A 5,800-nucleotide genomic window follows, 5' to 3' on the forward strand; every position below is an offset into this window, starting at 1 on the left:
CAACATCTAAGCAATTTAAACCAATTTCACTCCAATGGTAATTTGAATAAGCGATCTATATGTGGTTCAATCAATTTATTTTTTACCCTACCAATTATCAAGATTAATATTATTTAATGCTAAGCAACCTACTTTTTGTATTGCTTTATGATGTAACTTACACAAATATTTAAGCAACAGGGACGCCACATGTATCTACTCCAATGGTCAAAACTGCTAAGTTCCGGAACTTATGAATCCTAGTGTACATTAAGCAACCTCCATTGGAGATGCTCTTAGACACTGAATTTTCAATTTTGAAATTCTGGTATCAAATATGTGATGTTGAATGAGATGTCACGACCCAAATATCTGTTGATAACGATTTATGGAACAGGATAGCAGCAGTAATATAAATTAGTGTAGAAAGATAAATAACACAAGGAATTGTTTACCTAGTTCGGAACAACCTTCCTACTCTGGGGGCTACCAAGCCAGGGATGAAATCAATATCTGATAGTATCAATTCGAAGCTAAACTCCCCCGTTTATAACTCCTCACTTAATCACTACCCTTCCTATGACTTCTATCTAAGACTCACCTAGGTATGAGGCTCTCCTAAAATCCCTTCAATCACAACATCCTGTGACAAACTACACAAACAATAAACCGTGGAAGACACTCTTCTAAAACACACAATTCTCAATGCTTAAAAGCTTGTGAGAACGAAACCACTCTCCTTGCTTAACAGCTTCGGAGATTAAAACAGTATTCAGCACCTACAGGTTTGTGAATGCACACATATGGAACTTACAGCACAACTAACAATAAGGATTCCTATAAACCTAAAAACACAAATATCAATTCCACTTAAAACTAGGTATAGGCCAATCTATTTATAGAATTAGTATTGACTGAATTGGGCCTAAAACCGCAGCAATGAGGCTGCTCAAAATCTGTTGCTTGATCTCCAAGAAAATAGGTTTTTCATCCAATCTTTCCTAAATTGTCTCCAATTATAAAGATTGTGAAAACCAACAAATATCTCTGATTTATCTCTGATTGAGTCGATCTTGAATACACATAAGCTAACTGAATATTCCACTCTGTAGCTAATAAATCACCTGATATATCTTGACAAATCAGCTCCAGCAAGCACGCCCCAGTAAACATTATGTCATACATGTGATGTTGTGACATCTTGTTCAACAAGTTAAAAACTGAATGATATTCAACATGTTTTTAGTTATGTTGGTTTTACCAAAATGCATGTCAATCTTAGAGAAGCTACAATCTCCCCCCTTTGGTACATTTTGGCTAAAACAACCAAATAACCATTGCATCAAAAGAACAGCAGCAACGGAAAGCACAAGCAAGGTAACAAATTAGAGTAACCGCTCCCCCTTAACATATGCTAGCCTACACAGGAAAGTATATCCTAACATAGTAGCAGTAGCAAGAAGATTTTCCCTCAAACATAAGCACCTCATGCAAACTCAATTATTACTCCCCCTTTTTAGTTATAACACGATCATCATACTTCATACAACACTGACACGCGAGGCATAGACCTCCATAGAAAAATATTAGTTTAAAAATCTCAAAATTATATTCATGTAAATAAAATATTTTTCGCTTTCCAACGCTCCAAACGGCGCGTCAAACGGACACCCGAGTCAAAAGTTATTGATTTTCAAAGTTTTTCAAAAATGTCAGCTTCAGTAAGGTAACCAGTTACCTCAATCCTAGAAACCGGTTACACTACTTAACGGTAGTGAAACCACTAAAAAAAGTTCAGTGGTAACCGGTTACCCAAATCATGGTAATCGGCTACTTCATTCAAAAACAACCAAAATACTCAGTTTTCACGCAGGGTAACCGGTTACCCCAAACCTAGTAACCGGTTACCTCTGTAGCAGAGGCCAAAAATTGTTAAATTTTCTGCTACAATATTGTTACGTTGAAACCCCAAAATATCAATTTGTGACCAAGTCAAAAGTAGTTCCAACACCAAATTTCAAACACATATTATACACTACATTCTCAAACAATTTACCACATCGATTACTTTCACATATAGGGACTAATTTATGAATAATTTACATCAAAACCTATAATTCAACAATTCCCACATACCCACAATTATACCACCTATTTTAGAGTCGGAACCCCACTCTTACCTTAGTAATTTTTCTTCAAAAATCTCTCTATCAATGGGTGTTCCTCTTTGCCCTAACTCTGCTCCTTCTACTTTCACGTTCTCTTCAAACTTCTCTAATTTTCCTCTATTTTTCTAATTTCTCTCTTTTTGTTAATCCTTCACTAATTCATTCCCTCTATTGGACTTAACACACATATTCCCACTAATAAACATACTAACACATTTTTAGGCCCAATTAATTAAATATTCTTGTATTTCTCCACCAGAACAAGTTAATTAAAATACATGAGAAAAACTTATCATCACAACAATGACTCTTGGCAACTAAAAGTTTTTAATCTATTTTGATTTAATATTTAAATTTATGCGTTACAATTTGAAAACTTTTTATAATTTTATATGTACAATATTGGCAATACAACAAGCAAAGAAATTATAAAAAGACACCACAAAAGATAATATATCATCTAGAATTAGAAATATTATATTATATCAAAATATAATCATTAGTATTAAATATTAAATTTATGGAATATGATGTTATTATTATTTGTATCATTTGTATTATTTTGCATCATTTTAAAAATGTATTGTTTAATACAAATATTTTTATAAACAAGAAAAAAAGTATTTTTGATACAAATATTTTTTATAAACGAAAAAAAATTGTATTGTTGATATAAATATTTTTATAAACGGGAAAATGTGTATTATTGATACTAATATTTTTATAATTGAGAAAAGTGTATTGTTGATATAAATATTTTTATAAATGGGAAAAGATTTATTACTCAAATAAATATTTTTATAAAAGGGAAAAAATCAACCGTTGATACAAAAAATTGTATAAACGAAAAAATATATATGTTTGATACAAATATTTTTATAAACGAGAAAATGTGTATTGTTGATACACATATTTGTTATAAACGGGAAAAGTGTACTGTTGATAAAAATATTGTTATAAATGGGAGAAAGTTTATTACTAATACAAATATTTTTATAAATGAAAAAAAATCTATCGTTGATACATGAAATTGTATAAACGAAAAAATTTATTATTAATATAAATATTTTTATAAACGAGAAAATGTGTATTGTTGATACAAAAAATTTTATAAACGGAAAAACTGTATTGTTGATATAAGTATTTTTATAAATGAAAAAATTATATTGTTGATATAAATTGTTGATATAAATATTTTTATAAATGGGAAAATCAATTTTTGATTATAATATTTTTATAATTTAAAAAAATTATTAGTATACAAATATTTTTATAAATAAGTATTATACTCCAGTGAAAAAAATGCTCACATCCTGAACGGGTTTTTTTACTTGTAACTAGTAACAAACCCGTGCGTTCGCACGGGTTCTGGTACGGGACACGCATTTATTTCAGATGTATATTTTTTAATAGAAAATGTCTGGTACCCGTGAAAAAATAATAATAAAATGTATAATTAATAAAAAAATATTTTGATGTACGGGTTCTGGTATAGGACGCGCATTTGTTTCAGATGTATATTTTTTAATAGAAAGATGTCAGGTACCCGTGAAAAATAATAATTTAATGTATATTTAATAAAAAAAATGATGCACGGGTTCTGATACGGAACGCGTTTCACCTTTTTTTTTATAGAAATAAAAAATATATCCAAAGTAAAAATAAGATTTATCATTAATAAAATTTAGATTCTTTACGAACTAAATAAGTTGCATTGTGTGAAGAGATGCTTATACCAGCATTTTAAATATATTATATCAAAAATAAATTCTTGTAATATATTTGTTATATTAAAATAAAAATTATATGTAAATAACTAAAACGCATTCGGTGACTTTGTTGTGGGAAAGTCACCGTAACTTTACTTTAGTTATAATTTTGTTGTTATGGCAGGAAAAATATATTAGAAATAAATATAAATGTATCAAATGGTAAAATAAGTGAAATAATGAACTAAAGTCATGATGACTTTGGAGAGGCAAAGTCACTCAAACCTTACCCAGAGATAACAATGTAAAATTTTGGAGCTATTAACTCTGGATGGGGTTAATGCAATATTAAAGTATCTTTGAATTAATTGTGAATTTATCAAAATTACAGTGACAACATAATTTTGTTAAAGTTCAAAACCAAGACATCATGCTAACACCGTAGACATATTTCTGTGTCTGCCATCATTCATGCAAGTGTCAATATTGGACAGATCTGTCTCGAATTTCATGTGACGCCTTGATATTTTTGTATTCAAAAATTTGGAAAACCTTCAAGATCAAACAACAACTATTAGGCACTTGTTATAGAATATTTAGCAACAAAAAATCAGTCATTCAATGAATCAAGATAAAGGGAATGGGATGACAAGTAAACCAATCAAACTATAAAAGTTTAAATGACTACCGTCTAATACTCCACATCCAATTTTCCTCCAATCCGTGAAATTTGCAATTGTGTGGATGCATTGAATCTACAATACCATGGGAAAACACAATAGAAATATAAGAAAAGGAATCAGAAAAATGTTATTAGATTTCAAAATGCAACTGAAAAACGATTCCCCCATTCCAAGACACAACTCAGAGTCATGCAATTCCGCTTTAACATCATTTTCACTCCTCTTAACTGTTAGAACAAGAATTGTTCTGATCAATATTCTTAGTTTTGATGATAACAATGTATATGAATTTTGCTTAAGACAATGTGGTACTCTAATCCTATGCAATTTCCATTTCAGGAAATATATAAAGAGTATGCACAAAATCAGCGCAAGAAGCACTGACTCAGAAGGTTCAGTATGCAACATCAGAACATGCTCTCGCAAGACATCAGAAGATGGTCAAGCAGAATCAGAACATGGTCTGTTGAAGCATCAGAAGAACTTGATATCAGAAGCAGAAGCACTGAAGTTCTTATGGTATCACGCTAGAAGCACTTCAAAGTCAGAAGACAAGAAGATGCTCTGCACCAAGCTGTTTGACTCTGATAAATTCAGACGTTGTATCTACAAACATCAGAATAGAAGCAAGTACAAGATGGAAGGCTACGCTGACTGACAAAAGGAACGTTAGAAGCTATTAAAGGCAAAGTCAGTAAAAGCAGGAAAAGCAAGGCTCGAGGTAGTTGACAAAAGAGTGAAACATTAAATGCAATGTTGTACGGATCACGCAACGCATTAAATGCTCCCAACGGTCATCTTCTCAAAACGCCTATAAATAGTGAAGTTCTGATCAGAAGCAAGGTTACAAAATTACTACGAATTCACGAACTCTTTGTACAAACTTGCTGAAACGCTGCTGAATCAAAAGCTATCAAACTTCATCTTCAACCTCACTTCATTGTAATATCTTAGTGAGATTTTAAGCTTAGAACTTAAGAGAAATATCACAGTTGTGATTATAGCTTATTAAGAGGCATTGTAATACTCGTGTAAGAATTTGTTTACATTAATTTGTAAAAGGTTCCTAGAGTGATCAAGGTGTGATCAGAATACTCTAGAAGACTTAGAAGGTATCTAAGTGGAAAACCATTGTAATCAAGGTTGATTAGTGGATTAAATCCTCAGGTGAGGTAAATCACTCTAAGGGGGTAGACTGGAGTAGTTTCGTTAACAACGAACCAGGATAAATATCATTGTGCAATTGTTTTTATCTTAAGAG

Source organism: Vicia villosa, unplaced genomic scaffold, assembly GCF_029867415.1.
Source record: "Vicia villosa cultivar HV-30 ecotype Madison, WI unplaced genomic scaffold, Vvil1.0 ctg.000278F_1_1, whole genome shotgun sequence".
Lineage (NCBI taxonomy): Eukaryota > Viridiplantae > Streptophyta > Magnoliopsida > Fabales > Fabaceae > Vicia > Vicia villosa.